At 35.7% G+C, this 20,259-nt stretch overlaps 1 long non-coding RNA gene across 23 annotated transcripts in view; it reads left to right on the plus strand.

Moving 5' to 3' along the window:
* The window catches only part of LOC143238642 (uncharacterized), a 49,586-nt gene that overhangs the window by 14,813 nt on the left and 14,514 nt on the right, over positions 1-20,259 (plus strand). For 8 of the 23 annotated variants that reach the window (XR_013020684.1, XR_013020683.1, XR_013020687.1 and 5 more), the window contains exon 2: positions 216-337. The exons of 2 other annotated variants lie outside the window; for them this stretch is intronic. This is a non-coding gene — a long non-coding RNA (uncharacterized LOC143238642). 13 more of the 23 variants (XR_013020691.1, XR_013020699.1, XR_013020695.1 and 10 more) reach the window with 12 other exon arrangements.

The raw sequence follows: 20,259 nt of genomic DNA on the forward strand, positions 1-20,259 counted from the left end.
GTATAAAAAATCTTAAGCTAATAACTTAAACGTTTCTCTAAAATGTTAAGTCATATTGAGGAACAGTAGAACGAATGTTAAACAGAATGAAAACAGAACTTCATTTTTAATTGTGTATTGATATGTATAACTGTTTGTGAAGGTAGGTCTGAAATTCGTAAACAAAAACGTCACGTTATACCGCAATTTTTTCAGCATTTTTTTTTATTTTTTAGAACTTCAAATCAAAACTGTATGGAAGCAGCTTTACAGATTATATCTTTTTATCCCATGAGTTACTCGCTGCCCGGGAGGTCTTTCCTCAATACCAGAAGACTCACCTGGGATGAACGATCCTGTATGTAACTATTTTATATAAGAGGCGATTGATTCGTTTAAATACGTACATACGCACAGCATTAAAAAATAATATGTGAGAAGTAGAGTGTATTTTGCAAAAAAACAACAACACAATAATGATGAAGCTAATTGTTAAGAAAATATAAAATCTTATCTGACACGGGGTTATAAACTTTCGCGAATTGGAAAATGCAGAAATATTCAACATAATAGACTGTTGTTGTTTTTAATTCATATTTGAAAGTTGACACGTGGAAATCAGTTACTTTGACATCTGGTAAAGATAAAATAAGAAAATTCAAGCAAAATAAATGTTATTTAAACATCATGAAGCTTTCATAATATTAGCATTTATTAAACTGCTGTATTCGTATTTTCCTTTGAGTAATCGTTGTTCATGGAATGAATAAGCTAGAAAGCTTCAACCAAGCTGTCAGACTTGGAAAGCAGCCAACGACAATGAACGTCTGTAGAATAAGTCCTTGTACTCTGACATCCGTTAGTACAGCTTGTAAATACAGAAAATCAGTGGCCTAAGGCTAATTAGAGAGGTGAAGACGGTGGGTTAAAGATGTTATCTCTACGACCCAGAAGTAGACCCAGCCCAATTCATAGAATTTCAGTTTGGCGGATGTCATGAGAAACTATTATGAAGACCAAAAATGCCACAAACTGTGCCTACCCCTATACTTCCCCCCCTCTTCTCGTGAGTGTATTTTTACACACCAAAATATCTTTTTACTACGCTAATAATAGTTTGAGGGATTTTTAAAATTGAAAGCAACGCAATCAGATATTGGTTGAATAAGGAATATGAAATTTTGAAAATAATAAATATTAGGCTTTGCGGGTTTTGAACCTCTATGAGTAATTAACAATTAAAAAAAATCATATTTACAATATATCTGCAATATTGTGCATACAATAGTTACTACGAAAACTCTAACAAATGATTATAAAATATTACCACACAAAAACCTAAGATATACGCTGTTACTGAACTTATAAAAATTACGGTATTTATTGATTGAATACTTTTATTATGCTTATAGTAACACTATTTTTATATGGTTGTATATGCGCAAGTTAAGCAAGTCTAATGCATTACATAACATTTTTCTTTGTTTTAAACTAGACGGTGTTTGCATAGAAGTAATATTATCAAACGTTGTTTGGTTGATTCTTCATGCACATGCGTAAAGAAATCACTGATGTACAAAATGTTTACTTGGTGACAAAAGCAAACAACAAGCCCTTAATGAATTTCAAAGGAATACGTTGGCCCGTCTACAAAGTACCTCTAACAAATTACACGAACGATAGATTTATACTAAAATCAATAGTTTTGCAGTTCTCTTGGAATTATTGTGAGTATAACACCGCTCTCCCCTCAGTGGCTTAGCGGTAAGTCTAAAGGTTTATAAAGCTAAAAACTGAGTTTCGATACCAGTAGTTGGCAAAACAGAGATAACCAGCCCATTGTGTGGGTTTGAGTTTAACAACAAACTGACTGTCATGGCATTCGAGATGTCCAGTGCGCTGAGGATGGCAAGTGAAATTAATAAAAGGACCGAACAATCAGTCAGTTTTGGTAATTTATTGTTCAAGTATAGTTTGTTTGTTTTTGACAGAAAATTGTGTCTCATAAAAGTTACACTTCACAGAGGGATTGCAATAGAGATAAATATTAATGACTTCCTTATCTCATGTGGTAAGCGGATAGTTATTTATACAGGCAGAACTTTCTAATGCTAACAGAAAACATATGCTGTTTTAAGCTGCATTTTAAATATTATAATTTAGTTTACTAAACGGAGCTGTTTGCTTCTTCTGATATCCACAGGCCCTAGGGTATAGTATTTATAACTATGGTTGATCACTTAGTGAGTTTAATGAGTTATGAGTTCAGCACCAGGGTAGCAGTAACTCAGAGGTCAGTTATAAGTGACCTTTGTCGAACCATTAGAGAGATAATCTTCTAAATAAGATTAAGAGTATTTGTATACTTAGGCCTACAACTACAAGTGAAATTAACCTGTGACAAACACTAAAGAAAGAATAAACTATTTCGTTATTGTTATTATGTAATCCAAAATAATCTGCTCAACGGAAGAGCATGTTACAACAATATATTTTTTTCATTGTTAATTTAGACTTTTGTATTACTGTCTCACTTGAGGGAATTCTAACATCAACATAATATACGTGACTTAACGAATACAACCTTAGTTTATGAAACTATTTGAGCTACGTAAACATCGTAGATTATGCTGAAGTAAAATATTTATTGTTCGTTTCCTGAGATAAGGAGTTTGTTACTCCGTTTGTCTATTACTGTAGTGTTAGACATTTCAGTTTCTTGAATACCGGCTTTGTTTGTGTTTTTTTATCCTTCCTGTGAGATACTATGTTTATTTTCTTTAACATTTATGTGTAGTTCAGTAAACGGATTTTTTTTTCATGTTACCAATACTTGAAGTAGGAAAAATGTTTGGAATAATTTAGTTTGAAACATAAGGATCTGTATTTACATACAGGATCTGTATTTACATACCTAAAGTTTTTTTGTAACAGCAGTCTCGTGTTTGTAGAGGTTCGTTTTGTTTGCTTATTTTGTTTTTATAATTTAGTATAAAATTCAGAATCAATGACTTTGTATGCCTTACGCCCCCCGCTAGTACAGCGGTATGTCTCCGGATTTACAACGCTAAAATCAGGGGTTCGATTCCCCTCGGTGGGCTGAGCAGATAGCCTTTGTGGCTTTGCTAAAAGAAAACACACACAAACACACTTCGGTAGTATTGCACGTCACGCAACCTTTTAGTCAATAAACCACGAATCTCTTTACCAGGTGGAAATAGAAGCAATGATTTTTTTCATTGTTTTTTTTTTTTTAAGGTATAAGAAATTCCATTTAAAAACACTACATCGTGAACTCAGAAAGGGGATCTTTCAAGGAATCCAGGAGAGTCGCAGTACAAACACGTATATCTTTACAACCACTTCTATATAAAAGTTTACCCCTTTTCTTGCGTCTTTATTTAACAGGAAGGTAAGTTGTTGAGTGCTTTTTTCCAAAGAAAATATGTCAGTCAGTTTCAATAAAGTAATGCACAGAACTGATGATAAATTAGTATCCTTGAAGACAGCGTATTGAAATAAAATTTGACTTTTTTTTTTTCCTTTCACCATTTCAAGGTAGCTCGGAGAAAAATAAGTGACGTTATAGAGTATGTTTAATAATCAGTGATGACGAGAAAACCCACATGTAGAGAAAAATATATATGCAAAAACGGCTGGTTTGGGTTGGGAAAATTGTGAACCTGACGATGACCGAAGAAGGTCGAAACGTTGTTCTCTCCTCTACATAACAATTTTCTCAACCCAAACCAGCCGTTTTTACATATATAGAGAGTATGTTTGTTTGTTTTTGAATTTCGAGCAAAGCTACACAAGGGCTATCTCTGCTAGTCCTCCCTAATAAAGGATGATATTAAATCACGTTCCGTTTTCTTCCTTCTTTTGTTATAAAATACCTAATGACTTCACACCCGGCTTTGTGGAAGGTAGTAATTGACACATCTAACTGATTAAGTACTTGTTATCTTTAAATTGAAAGCCAAAAGCCTGTAAAAAGTGGAAATGTGTCCTTTTGTATTTCAAATTCGCGCAAAGCTTTTGTTTTGTTTTGAATTTCGCACAAAGTTACACGAGAGCTATCTCGGCTAGCCGACCCTCAGTTAACAGTATAAGACAAGAGGGAAGGCAGCTAGTCATCACCATCCACCGCCAACTCTTGGGCTACTCTTTAAACAATGAATAGTGGGATTGACCGTAACATTACAACGCTCCCACGGCTGAAAGGGCGAGCATGTTTGGTGTGACGGGGATTCGAACCCGCGACTCTCGGATTACGAGTCGAGTGCCTTAACCACCTGGCCATGCCGGGCCAAAAAGAAAATAAAAACTTGGTTTGGCCAAGCTTGGAACATGGGTTATGACATCAAAATATTATGTGACTGACTTTGTAAAAACTATGTCAGTGTTACTGACGTCCATTAAATATTATTTTAAACACTAATAATAATAATAATAACTGTCATAATAAAGTTTCATAACACGTCACACTCACAGATATCAAACATTCATAAGATTCTTAGAATTGATAGCCAGTGAGATAGACGGATAAAATGCGTGACAGTATTGATTTCAGGCATATATGATACCGAAATAAGGCTATATAGCATGAGCATTATATACGTAATTGAATTCTTTGGGCGTGTAATTTTATACGAGCTGAATTGATCGATGGAAACTGTTAGATAGTTGAAAATCTGAATGTAATGTTTACTGAACCAGTATTTTTCTTAAATTAAGTCAGATTAAGACCAGCCCTGTTGATGAATTTGCTTGAAGAGCTTCTTTTGAGAGGAATAAAAACGTTTTAGTAATAAAAAAAATATTCAATTTATTCTCATGCGAAATGTGCACAATCAGGAAGATTCTTTCTTTCTAGAAGTTTCTGGTTCATTTCCAACGTAGATAGTTTTTAAAAAATAAAACATGACTCATTTAAAAAGAAACGAGAACAGTTCTCACTATTTTTCTTTAAAGCTTTTTTTTTAACTTATGATCCGGGCGTGGCCTATGGTTTATCATTCTCCAACCGTAATTTCGCCAAAAACAACAACAACAACAAAAACTTGTCCTGTCTGTACTTTGGGATCAAGTCCCATTATTTGGTCACACATGAGTGGCACAACAGTTGGCGATGGGTGCTGTTAACCGGCTTGCCGCCTTTACCCTATTGTATCAGTTCAAATTTAGGAATAGCTTTTCTCTAAAATTTTCCGAAATACAAAAAATATTTGTTACCTTGCAAGAAATTATATTTTATGGAAAGTTGGAAAGTTAAGCTAATTAACAATAAGTATACGCGACACGTACTAATTATTCAAAGCGAGCAAAAACCTGCTTCGTGACTGTCGCGACATCAGACGTTTCCATAGTAACGCACCATAATATAATATAAAGGATTATAAAATATTAAGAATTTCGTACAAGTGACATGCTATGAGAACATCAAATATGTATATATGTACATTACCGGCCCGGCATGGATCCTGGGTTAGAATCCCCGTCACACCAAAGATGGTCACCCTTTCAGCCGTGGGGGCATTATAATGTTCGATCAATCCCACTTTTCGTTGGTAAAAGAGTAGCCCAAGAGTTGGCGGTGGGTGGTGATGACTAGCTGCCTTCCCTCTTGTCTTATACTGTTAACTGAGGGTCGGCTAGCCGAGATAGCTCTCGTGTAACTTTGTGCGAAATTCAAAACAAAACAAAAGCTTTGCGCGAATTTGAAAAACAAAAGGACACATTTCCACTTTTTACAGGCTTTTGGCTTTCAATTTAAAGATAACAAGTACTTAATCAGTTAGATGTGTCAATTACTACCTTCCACAAAGCCTGGTGTGAAGTCATTAGGTATTTTATAAGAAAAGAAGGAAAAAAAACGGACGATACTTAATATTATCCTTTAAGTTTTTTTGTGTTTTTTTTTCCTTAGCTGATTTTAATATAAGTGGCTTAAAATGTTTCGGTGGTCCGAAGTTGCCTTGTACAGGACTACTTGTTTTTTTAAAAATAAATACAGCAACCAGGTGCTATTGAAACGTGTCAGGTCGTTTATATCAAAAACTATTGTTTTAATTTGTTCTTACGACATTGTTTTCATGCCATTGTTTAAGAGCGTTGAGCATATAGAAGCCTATACATTAACATATAATAGATTTGTTTCGCATACATACAATTGCAATTAGCAGTTTATTCTAGGTCATCAGATTAGGTCGACCAAGTTTTAGTAACGTAGAAGGCACACACACACACTCACACAATTATGGTTTTTGTGATCAATTATTGCACACTTGTTTTCTACTTTGAGCAGATACAAGATACAACATTGCACACGAATTTTAAACACCGTGTTTTTTCACACACATTCATTATACATATATATATATATATTAACCATGTGTGGTCTGCTGACAGTTATTACTAACAAATATATAGCTTCCAATAATGTAATTTTGGGAGTTGATAAATATATAATTTACAAACACATATACTAAATATCTCTGCTCATAATATTACACATTCGAATATTTAAAACGTTTAGACTTTATTTGTTTATTGCGTTCGACTTGTAATCTGAGGGTCGCGGGTTCGAGTTCTGGTCGCACCAAACATGCTCGTCCTCTCAGCCGTGGGTGCGTTATAATGTGACGGTCAATCCCACTATTCTTTGGTAAAAGAGTAGCCCAAGAGTTGGCGGTGGGTGGTGATAACTAGCTGTCTTCCCTCTAGCCTTACACTGCAAAATTAGGGACGGCTGCGCAGATAGCCCTCGAATAGCTTTGCGCGAAAAGAAAAAGTTTTTAAAAAGGGGTTAGGGTTTCGGAATGAGAATCCATGGGTCAAAAGGGGTGGAGAGGTGGTATTACGGAGTATACTTGGCATTTTCAACCAATTTGGTTAAGAGCAGTTGCTGCAGGGGGTGGTTACTATCATCTGGTTGACTTCCCTCTGGCTCGGAGAAAAAGGATGACTTTGCCTTGACCATTAGGGATCTCTGAGTATTATGTTTTGCCCATTATGTGCTTGTATAGATAAAGTTTTAAACTTTCCCACAAAAACAGTTCTGTAACACTGGCAGTACAGTAATCATACATAATGCTTACATTAACGTACTTTGCTGAAAACGCCCAGGCGTTAGCCCGTTTATTTACTTCCTTGTCTGATGGCTGTAGCTGAAAAACTTAATTACACCCGAATAGAAGTAACCGAACAACAACAACGCCCTTATGGATTAACGCGCAGTATTTTTACTTTTGGATTGATATGTGTTTCCTTTCCACAGTGCTGAATTCTTTGTGCTTACCCTTACAACGCTTAACGCGCCCAACGCTAAAACTCTCACTGAGCCCCACACAAGATGAGAACAAAACAAACATATAATCATATAAACATATAATCAGAAACACGTGTTGTACTTTATGAGAGGTATTCTCTACATATAAGTTACCGTTGTAGCCCTCGCGAGAAGCAAAATGTCTAATCGCAACGTCGGATATACTATGAAAAACAAAATGAATTAGATTATCTATTGGTTTTCCAACGTCATGGGTACGTCCAAGCTACCTAATTGAAAGTGCGTACAGTTGCATGTGATCCGTTACAAGTATAACTGTACGTACGCAGAACCCGTACTTGCCAATTATTTCTCACAGGAAAATGTGGTAAGAATTGAATACATATGCATACTTAACCAATAGAAAGAACTGCAACAAGTTATGGGAGCTCGCGAGTTCCTTCTCTTTGTAGATTAATAAGCTATTTGCTAGTATGTTCCGCATACGTTCAGGTTGATAGGCGGCGTTTTATAATTGTTTGTTTGTTTGTTTTGGAATTTCGCACAAAGCTACACGAGGGCTATCTGCGCTAGCCTTCCCTAATTTAGTAGAGTAAGAGTGGAGGAAAGGCAGCTAGTCATCACCACCCACTGCCAACTCTTGGGCTACTCTTTTACCAACGAATAGTGGGATTGACCGTCATATTATAACGCCCCCATGGCTGAAAGGGCGAGGATGTTTGGTGCGACCGGGATTCGAACCCGCGGGTTATGAGTCGAACGTCTTAACCCACCTGGCCATGACGGGCCCCAGTTTTATAATTAATACTTTCGTTTGGTTTGTAAAACACAAAGATACATAATGGGCTACTTGTGCTCTGCCCACCACAATTATCTAAATCCGGTTATATAAAAGAAAATTTTCTGAAGGAGTGAAATATGGAATGGAGCCGTTTTCATTGTTTAATACGAAGAAAATAAATCCAAGTTCGAATTTGTTTAGTACCATGTTGGTTGAAAATATCTAATGAAAATGATAATGGTGGAAATTTCGAGAATAGCAACCATCTTTTTTGTTACACTGAGACAAAAGTCATTTTTAGTTACTTTAAAAGTTTTTGATACGTCATTGGAATTACGATCGAAAATATAGTTGACAGAGAGGATATCCGGCTTTAACATAATCTGACCATTATACGTTTTAGTTTTTAATGTATCGGTTAACAACATAAAGCATTTAATCAGTTTCTTATATATGCATATCTTCATTCAAGTATGCATTACTACACTTAAATTAAATGAAACTAAAATGGAAAATATTTATTCATAATACAGAAAACAATGTGTTATAGTAGTAACTCTCAAGTTTCTTTTGTTCAACTGTATAAGTCTCTTGATGAAGAAAGAGATAAAATCCTAGGATTCTCAGGTACGCAGACAGTTAGTCTCAGACAGTACAAACACAACAACATCCAATAAACTAAGCTTCCATTATGTTTCCTCCATTAGTAGAAAAACTGTAGTTGTTTACTTTTAAATATTTCGATGACAAAAGGCCAAACACTTGGGGAAATTAACATCTTATTTCTTATATCTAAGAAAACTTAAAATACTAGTATTATCTGACTCACCAATAATGGTACGTTATTATTATGTTTTTAAAATTAGTTCTTCTGTAGATACTAAAATATTCACATAACTTGACAGTCTTACAGATGAGGAACCGTTCACCAAGCTTGTGTACTACAGCCTTTATATCCAAACGTATTACTTTTTAAGTACCTGAGCAATAGATAAATGTCCATTTGTAAATCCAATCGTACCGTTCTTTTTAACTATATCTATTGAATTTTCGTGTTGTAATACTCGACTAGTAGTAATCTGTCGGTCGCGGATTCGAATCCCCGTCACACCAAACATGCTCGCCCTTTCAGCCGTGGGGGTGTTATAATGTTACGGTCAATCCAACTATTCGTTGGTAAAAGAATAGCCCAAGAGTTGGCGGTGGATGGTGATGACTAGCTGCCTTCTCTCTAGTCTTACACTGCAAAATTAGGGACAGCAATCTTAGATAGCCTTCGTGTAGCTTTGCGCGAAAATCAAAACAAACCAGTCATGTTGTAATAATTAAATACAACTATATACTCATGATATAAAATTCGTTATTCACCTACGAACAGTTATGTGTACTTTGTTGGTATTTTCTACTTCCATTTATAAGTATATTTAACTAAGTGGACAGCGGCTTCCAGATATTTACTTTATATGCATGGTGTTGTATAATACAGATTCGTAAAATAGTATGTAAGTTGATAAATATAATTTCTTGCTGGAATAACTGAAAATACGTTTTAATTATTATTTTTAATCCATTCATAAGATATTCACGTTTACAGCATTTAATTACCCTAGGTTTTCCCCTTCTCAGAACTCAAGACGTTTATTTTGAACGTTTAAGCTGGTTATTTATGATAGGTGAGGCTAACCTACACTGAAACTTTCTTATTTCAAATGCTGCACATTCTTGTCTTTAGTTCATTTTAATAAAGCACAGGTTGAATACACGAAGAATGAGCAATTTAACATTACTTCATATAAACTTCTATTTTTAAGGGAAATTATAAACTCAGTTCATTACTTAATGCATGATGGTTTGATAGATGTCGCTGTCTTTAAGGAACTTATAAAAGGTCTTAATATAGATGCATAAAATCTCACTTTTAGTGGTTCGGATAGTAAAGTGTAATTGTCACACTTTATCTTTCTGTGATCTTGTCTATAGCTGTGAATAATTTGATTCTAAAAAATTAATCATAAAACTGTTTAACACATAGTGAGGCTGTTAGAGTTAAGCTGTTACTTATCAGAATATTTTATACATTGGTAACAAATCCGTGGTCGAAAAAAAAACCAAAAAAAACATAATACAGTGATTTTTCCCTTTTCTTTAGTTCCAAACCTGCGCGTTAATGAAACCGGATTCGGGAGATTGGGTGAGATACAAAGGTGTATTACGGTTTCCGGTATTCAAGTTAGAGCAGAAAAAAAAATAAAAGAGGGTATGTTACTGGCTTACTGCCAAAAAAAAAAATCACTTCTTAACAGTGTTCAGCCACAAGGATACAGAACTTAGGGAGTTGGTGGGAGTGTTCTTGCACAAAATAGAAGTGTTCTTGCTCAAGCAAGTACAACACTTAGCCATCTTATATTAGCTTCACTGCACCTTCATCGACCATTTCTATCAAGAGAACTTTCGAAAAATACGAAGAAAATAGTTTTATAGAATTGAGGAACCACATATTGTATTGCTCAACATGTACGGTCACTACAGGATATTATGTAGAGTTGGGAATGAAGGTATAAACATTACTCCATTATAACCTGGAGACCAGTGCAAATTCGCTACACTGGTGACTAATTAAGAATCGAGATGTCGCAAGGAGTTCAAGTCTATTTCATAATTAAACTGAGGAAGAGAGAAGAAGTTAACGATGTGATTCCGGCCTGAATTAACCCACCGAACCTAATGTTAATAAGACATTAATCTGTTTTAAACAAACATGGTGGGAATACTGATGTCCACAAAGATAAACAGTTGAGAACATGACGACGCAAGAGACTGGAAAGATAAACCAAAGACATTGCTATTGGTACTTCGTGTAATATTTCAATATCAGGTTTTTTTAACATCGTAATTCTAGTATCCAAAGTACGTTCTCTTTCTGACTGTAATCTTGGACTTAGTTTTGTGAAAAATCAAAAGGAATTCTCCTTAAACTGTGTAGTTTGCGTGCAGGAGCATCTCTTAGTAAAGTAACTATTTTTGATTATATTTTTATATGTATATGTATGTATGTATGAAAATTATCCACAAGTTTACATTTTTATTACAAAATGCAACAAAAGTCCATGTTTAAATTCCATTCTTTCTAAGATCCATACTTAAAGGGGTAAGTAACCCTTATTAGCTTCAACTTGGAGTCATTATTTTATTGAGGAAACATGGTCTCTTCACATGTGGGTGTTCACCGTAATGTCACGTGAAAAACTCTACTTCTCGCGTTGCCACGGCAACCGCTTTACTCGAGCAACAAAAAGATCGTTAATCTGGTTTTCAGTTCGTCAGACTCGGGAACTCAACCAGCTGGCGACCAGACTAAGTGAGTTAATTGGATTTAGCTGGTAATTTTGACTCGTATGACAGGCGGGAGACAATTAGAGGTTTAGTGCAGCGGCTGGTTTTCACAACGGTTAGAGTACCACATGTAAATGATATACATATAATTTATAGACGAATTGAGGAGAGAGGACATGAAGAGAGGGGGGGGATGTTTGGTTTGGTTTGAATTTCGCGCAAAACTACACGAGGGCTATCTGTGCTAGCCGTTCCTAATTTAGCAGCGTAAGACTAGAGGGAAGGAAGCTTGTCATCATCACCTACCGCCATATCTTGGGCTACTCTTTTACCAACGAATAGTGGGATTGAACGTCACATTATAACGCACCCACGGCTGAAAGGGTGAGCACGTTTGATGTGACGGGGATTCGAACCCGCGACCCTCTGATTACGAGTCGAGTGCCTTAACCACCTGGCTGTGTCGGGCCGGTAGGAATGTTAGAGAACCAAACGGGGAACATGTATCACTCGAACAGGATTCCCTTGTTGAAAGTGTACACGGGGAACGAGGGCACGCTTCTTTTCGGTACTAAGATAAGAGCTGTTTTAAACGTGAGCTTCCTAGAAGAAACTGGGATCGTCACAATGCTATCTCATGCAACACAAAATTACACCAAGACACGATGCAGGCCGATTGGCATTTAACTTAAAATAGCGATTTCATTTTGAGGTAAAATCATATGTTTCAATTTTTAGCACAAAGTTTATTTCGAAACAAGCCAACGAATGATAAGATATTTAATTAGCATACAGATAAATTAATTTGAATTACAACAGACACAATACAACTGCATTGTGAATTGTATTACATTGATAATACGAACTTATTATGTAAGGTCACTATTACCAGCTGCACTTTCAAAGTTTGTAGTGAAAACACATTCTTTAAACTCATAGGAGTTAAAATTTTAACATAACGAATGAAAACTTTTCGAAGGAAACAAAAGTCTCAGTAGAAATTGAATCTGAAAATACGGATTTGTTGTATTCTGGTGGGGAAAACTTCTACAAGTCTTTCGGCTGTCTTTCGATTAGTTCAAAAGCAGATGAAATGAAGTGAAAATCTGAACAATATTAGTTAGTTAAACAGTTTTTACCATGTTGTTCGTCCATTAAGAAGACAAAAACAAATCCTACTGAGCGGCTAAACTCTGTTCATATTTTACAAAAGACTAGAATTAGTAGTAAATTATACCCTTTGAACGGAATGAATGCTTAGACCTATACTTGGCGGCTGAAAACACGTTTTTGCAATGCAAGGGCTAGACATATAAATACATCCGTTTGAAACCAGCAAGGCCACCTAACTACATACAATATTTGAAGTTTGACTCTCTATCTCTATTATGGGGAACAACCATGTTTCAAACAATACTCCATTCTCTGACATAACTGTTGCAGATAAGATGGACAAGACATTTGTCATCCATTGCAGTAACAAATTTTAGAATAATTTTTGTGCAACGTTTCACAAGCAGTTATGTCTTTTATATGTCTACTGTTTGTGCATAGCCGACCCTAATTATTACCTTACAGACTAAAGGGGAAGACAGCTAACTTGGCAACAGCGCCATCGCTAACTCATTACGTTACTTTTCTTGGGCCGTATAAAAGGATTTTACCCAAACGTTTTTGTGACAACAGGACACGAACCATAAACCTATGAATTTATAATCCGAGCATGCTAATTATTAGACAATGCCAAAATCTTCAAAGGTATATAAAAAGTATTGTATATATACTTTATTATAAACATACCACTTTTTTAAAAGTGGGTTCCTTGTTTTCATGTTCTAAACCCTTCATGTATATAATTAACAGTACCTAATATCATTAAAAATGTTTTGAAAGAAAATTATTTTCATTTTGCATATTAATTTGAATATTCTAATCAATAGATGTTTTCTTTTATATGTGGTGCATTCACCAGTTCTATTTGAACCATCATCGTACGGCAGTTCTTTCAACATATATTTATCACTAATTTTTATACGTTGTCCCCTTTGACGTCACTTCCTTTGTTTCTCACTCAAAAGAGGTTGAGTGTGGCGTGATGGTTAGTGCGCAGAACTGATATCATTGTGTTCGAATATCGTTGAATTTGTTTCATTATAAACCTAACGCTCTATTTCGTCATTCGGTTAATATTAGCAGTGGTTAGTCCTTTTGACTGGTTATCCTAACATCTGGTCAGTAGTTCTAAATTAGGGATGGCTAAGCCTGAACCTTGAGGTCTCTGACCTGACCCATTAACCCACGGGTCAGCGAAGGCGCCGTTTCAGTTTAATGCGTGTCTGTAATTTCTTTGTATTCTTATAATTCCCTCACCAAGTGTATTCTGAACAAGATTTAATTCTACATAATATACAAAGTACTTATATATATATATATATTATTACGAATGTTTCTATATTAATATGACCTAGGGTCTTCTAGACACCATCGAATTATTTTCCCATAAAACACTAAATTACAGCAGATTTGAAAAAAATATTTCAATGAAAGATATAGTATTATGTTGGTCTGTTTTGAATTTCGCGCAAAGCTACACGAGGGCTATCTGCGATAGCCGTCCCTAATTTAGCAGTGTAAGACTAGAGGGAAGGCAGCTAGTCATCACCGCCCACCGCCAACTCTTGAGCTATTCTTTTACCAACGAATAGTGGGATTGACTGTCACATTATATCGCCCCCACGACTGAAAGGGCGAGCATGTTTGGTGCGACGGGATCCGAACCCACGACCCTCAGACTACTTACTAGTCGAGTGCCTTAACCACCTGGCCATGCCGGACATATTTTTTTTCGACCACATTACCTTCACAACAAAGAACAGTTAGTGAAATATATTTCAGAACTGCGAAGCTCGGAAGGTGTTTTTTTCTTCTTTTTTTGTTTACATTTCCGTGTTATTTTTTTCATAACATTTTCAGTTGTGTTATCCAAAACTTTAGTAAAATATTTAATTACTTATAAATGTTTGCAAAACCCCTCGTCTAACAGCTCACCTCATAATTTGTGTAAATGTGATTGGTGGAAACGCAAAAAAAAAAAAAAAAAAAGTATTCGAAATTGCTACGTAATGATTTTCCTGCTCTCCTTGTTGAAAATTATTTCCTCGTAGTTTATCGTAATCTATTTGGCATTGTAGCTAGTATATCTTCGCAGCCATTATCGCGATAAAACTCGTGCTTTTACGCACAAATAGACAATTGAAAGAGACGGTCGTTAAGCTTGTTGTCATGGCAACTGATGTTGTCCGCTGCCTTGTAAAATTGCCGGCCTATTCAATGGTAATTGTGCTATTATCGCAGGAAGCAGAGAGGGACCGAGTAAGATCGTTAGGTTTTCTACAGCCAGAGTTAGTGAGAAAAAAGGAGTCGAACTTGGGTGAGGGGAAAATCGCACGTGATCGCGCTGGAGTACGAGCTTTTGAACACTCACTTTAACATTTCGTGCATTAGGTCGAATAACTGTCATAATTTCCCTGGATTCGTTCAGATATATACCGCCCCTTTGCGCATGACACTATTATGCTAGAGTTGGGCTGTTAGATGTTACACGTGTACAAGTTGAAAGGCCTAATGTTTGACAACACATGAAGCAGCACTTCACGTGACACGACCTTATCCGATCAAGTGCATTATCTAGCTCCATAAAATATGACGTCAGGTTATGAACAACAACGATTTAACTATGTTGTTTCTTGTGTTTTTTTTTAATCAGCCCTTGTAGATTTCATGGGAAAAAAAATGTATTGATACCGTTGTTCTAAAGTTTCTAAACAACTATGACCGAACACTGTACTGGGAAATAAAAATGGATTAATTAACCAAATAAAACTTACAATATAAAATTTAAATAAGTTCAGACGGTAGCATTCACTGTATGCGAGCTATATTGGAATTTTCTAGCCTTCCTCAGGCGAGGATGAGCATTGATCCACGAGCTTTCTGCTCCAACTCAGTTAACAAATCGATTGGAGTGAGATTTTCTTGTAGCACGTGTGGAGTTTTTAGAAGCTCGTGGTTTTTCGTTAGTAATTTTAATAACAGAAATTTTAAGGAGATAATATAAGAATAATGCTAAGAAATATATTAATAAATATAATGAAACGTCTAAGCACGCCTTCTACATCCGTACACTCAATTACACAACCCCCTTCAAACATGTGGTCAGCTATCGGTCAGTTACCTCTTTCTTTCTTTGTGAACCTGACGATGACCGAGGAAGGTCGAAACGTTGTTCGCTCCTCTACATAAAAAAAATTTTCTCAACCCAAACCAGCCGTTTTTACATATATATTTCTCTACAAGTGGGTTTTCTCATCATCACTGAGTGCTAAGAAAATCTCCTCTCTCTGTTAAGATGGAGATCGGAAAGATAAAAGTATATTCGAACTATAGATCTTTTCTTATGATATCTTTACTTGTGAAGAAAGTTTACGACTGGTTTAACATTTATTATTATTATCCTGACACTTACGATGCTTTGCAGGTTTGTTCCAAGAACAGAACATAGGCAACGTTTTCCTTTCGACGTATTGCGTTGCGTTATTCAGATAAGACAAAGATGGACACGTGACAAAACTGTATTGTACGCAAAGTGAGTTAAGCAAACGAGTTGTGGTTGTATTCGCCTTTAAGTAAGTGGCAAACTGTAACATAGCTGTGCCACACACTTCAGGAATTATCGTTAAAATTGATTGTTTTGAAACTCCTGGGATTAAACTTTCAAAGGCGTCTCCAGTGGCCCAGAATCGTAAAGTAAGCGTCTAATGTTCTTTGGCGGAAATTAGAAAGGTTAAATCCCTTAGAGGACCGGTGCTGAACTCCTGCTTTATTAAGTTTATTTGCACAAGCGGATGAAAATGGTGACAGGTTTTCCATGGACGGATGTCTTCCAACGCAGGTTAATCTTCCAACTGACATATGGTACCCACCGTACAGCTGGATTATTGCTATAGGTTATTACTAGACGTACTAAACTCTGTACAATTTAAAAACGTTCTTGCAAACACGCACCTAACACGTAAACCATGTTGGGTCGTTTAATAATAATTTAGTTGGAAGAGAGCTGTGGACTAACCTATTTTATTTATTGAGGTAATTCGTGAATCCACGGTCGTTTTTCTTAATATTAGATATATGTACATATGAGTGTGTGCAGATGGGTGTATTTAGTAGCATCGGCGAGACTGACAATTTTTTATTTTTATATCGGCGTACTTCCATTGTGAACTATGAAGTTATCTTTAATGTGTACTAATCCAAAACTTTTATCATTCGAATTAAAAATGTAACCCCTAACTAGTCCAAAACAACTCAAGCTATGTCGGTACCAGCTTTCGAATCGAACTGAAAATGTCAGTATCATTGATGAATGAGTTTCGTACAGTCTGTGTTTTTGATATTCCTAGGCCTTTAGTCAGCATCTGAGTCGATTAATTTCCTACTAGAAATGAGCACTAAAAAGAAACTTTTTCATTGGTTTTCGAAAAAAAACCAAAAAAAACACCCAAAATTCCAAAGCTTCACATTCGCATCAGGCAACAAACACTTCAAATATCATTAACAACCTAAGTCTCTCACCAGGGTGTCCTAGAAGTACAAACTTCATATACCGATGACTCGTTGTATCTATCTTTATCTGTCAAGGAAGCTGCGAGTAAGAAACAGGTACAAAACACAATTGTGATTTCCGAACTCGTTACATTAATATATAATCATAGTTCTTCGTCATAATTCTTGATTTTATAAAACTCACTAACATTTCTTGAGAGTGGATTTGAAGCTGTAAACATTGATACAAGTATACTAGGTAAACTGCTTTTTGTTTTGTTTTCCTTGTTATGGTCGCTTGGTTTGTTTTGAATTTTGCGCAAAGCAGCTGTTACACGAGAGCTATCTGCGCTAACCGTCCCTAATTTAGCAGTGTAAGACCTGAAGGAAGGTAGCTAGTCTTCACCACCCACCGCGAATTTTTGGGCTACTCTTTTACTAACGAATAGTGAAATTGACCGTCACATTATAACGCCATCACAGCTGAAAAGGCGAGCACGTTTGGTGTGACGGGGATTCGAACCCGCGACTATCGGATTACAAGTCGAGTGCCTTAACCACATGGCCATATCGGGACACCACCAGAGGGCACCAAAAAGAATAATATTAATGTTAAAATAGAACAACAACAACACACATAATGATAAAAAGGAATCTAAGTTAGAATATTTTTATCTTTTTGTTGTTGTTGTTAAGTGAGTTAAGCCGTACATCAAGCTATTTCTAGTCTGCCCATCATGGATATAGAAACCCCTCTTTTAAAGTCGCAAGCCTCAGGACATACTATTGTGTCACAATATTTGTATCAAATAAAACATTATTAATAGCATATTTAGTTGGGTTTTTTTCATGATGTTTATCTGTCGTAAAGTTATACAATAAGCTAAGTACGCGGTGCCCACCACGGGCATCGAAACCAGATTTTTAACATAATAAATCTTCAGACTTATCGCTGAGCTCCTGAGTGGGGGTTCATAAAAACAAAGGAACACACAAGTCCTTTTCATTCTTTCGCTATATTCATAACAACGTAGCAATTTAGTTGAAAAATGACTCCTGGTGTGAACAAACAATAATGTGAAAATATCCCAGTGTCCAAAAGGTTAACGTTTTCCTCGTAGCATTTTTTTAAGTTCAGCCACTCTATATAGAAACTTTCAGTAAAACGAAAGTTAGTGGCACATAATTAATATTAATTACATCAAAGGTAACATCCGTTGACCTTTACAATACTCGATACAATACATGAAACTTCGATATGCGAGTCTTTTAATCAGTTTTACGTGTTTGATAAGAGGAATTTGTTTTGTACAAGAAACATCCAAATATTCCACCAACCAAGTAAACAAACACCTGTACAGAAGTACTCCAGCTGTTAAGTACGATCTCTGTAGCACCTGCTAGAGACAGATGACACACGCTATGAAACAATAAGAATGCTGGTCGATACAACAACAAATTCTCTCTCATTTGTGCTTTGTTCAATTCGTAGTTAGAAAACGTTTAAGTTAATTTACGTCGATACACAATATTTTCGAGATATAATTTGTGAAGTGATCATTGCCTCATTGTACCAACAACTCCCTCGTAAGTCAGATACGACTTACTGCACTGCACACTTGCATTACTATTCTGTAATGGTAATTTATTACAAGTAGAACAACTTACCTTATAAAGATCAAATTTAAATATTAGTTGAAATTATCGATTGGTAAGTGTAGGCAACGATCAATACACGTCTTTCGAAAAACTTAATATTTTGCCGCTGAAACCAGCACGTGTATAATTGTCGTAAACTATTAAGGCTTGGTTAAACACAGGATTTTAGCCCACAGGTGTCGGTCGTTCTTTATAGGTTTTACTGGCGGTAGTTAGGATTTCCTGCCTTACATCTTTATTATCTTGCCTTTGAAACAAATATTTATTTAAATTAAAACCTTTCGTCACCCCTCATTTCAATATTAAAGTCTATACAATAGTTTAAAAAACATAATACAATTGTAAATGAAAACAGACGTTCGTTTACCAGCCATTGATATGGTGATAGAATTGTGACAAATCAGTAAATTAGTTGTAGAATCTCTAAGATTTGTGACTCTTGAGTTAGTTGAAGAATCTCTAAGATTTGTGACTCTTGAGTAATGAACTTTTTACCATTATTAATCTTACTAGCAGAAATACCTGCCCCTTGGTCAGATATAGCTGCTAGTTCCTTCTGAAGGTTATTGTGACTTCGTCCTTTTCTGGAATTGTCTGACATTTCGACAACAATCTACTTCTACAATAATGTTTACCATCCATGACGAAAATAATTTTAATAAAATTTTTAGATTGAAGATGATCTGTCATCAAAGTATTACGTCATAGATTAGGTTTTATTTCTTTCTAGATATATATCAATGAAAATATCTTGCTTTTCTGTTTTGAATTTCGAGCAAAGCTACACAAGGGCTATCTGCGCTAGCCATTTCTAATTTAGCAGTGTAAGAGTAGAGGGAAGGCAACTAGTCATCACCACCCACTGACACCTCTTGGGCTACTCTTTTACCAACGAATAGTGGGATTTATCGTAACATTATAACGCTCCCACGGCTGAAAGGGCGAGCATGTTTGGTGCGACCGGGATTCGAACCCGCGACCCTCGGATTACGAGTCGAGTGCCTTAACCAGCTGGCCATGCCGGACTTGTTCTATTGCACCACTCATGAGATTTTTACTAAAGAACAAACAAATTCTTTTTTTTTAAAGTTCGTTTTTAGAATATTTTATATTTGAAGCTTTCTCATTTTGTTGGTAATTTTTATTGGTTAAATCTGAAACTTGCTCTCTTTTGTTGGTAATTTTTATTAGTTAAATCTGAAATTTACTCCTTTTTTGTAATTTTTGTTAATTAAACTTTAAACATATCATTTTTTGTAGAAATTTCAGCTGTTTTATTTATTGCTCAGTTACAAAAATACTGCCTAGTTATTACCCAGTTATGATTGGTGGTGATCGGTGCGGGAGTTTTAGAGGTATTCGTCGCAAGGTTTGTTTTAATGACATTATTGTAATATGAACAGAAACTGCAATTAGCAATAATTACAGGCATGAAATGGATGTTTGGTTGACATATTATTATATTTTCTTGTTTGCTTTCACTTACAACATCTTTAAATTGCTGACGTAATTTTCTTCTATTCATGCTTTAGTTGCTTGACACACACTATGAATTAAAGAAGTCCAATTTCTTCTAAACTTCAGTTAATTCATTTAAGTAAGTTCTGATTTGTAA

The sequence above is a fragment of the Tachypleus tridentatus genome, chromosome 13 (genome assembly GCF_004210375.1).
Source record: "Tachypleus tridentatus isolate NWPU-2018 chromosome 13, ASM421037v1, whole genome shotgun sequence".
In the NCBI taxonomy this organism is placed as follows: Eukaryota; Metazoa; Arthropoda; class Merostomata; order Xiphosura; family Limulidae; genus Tachypleus; species Tachypleus tridentatus.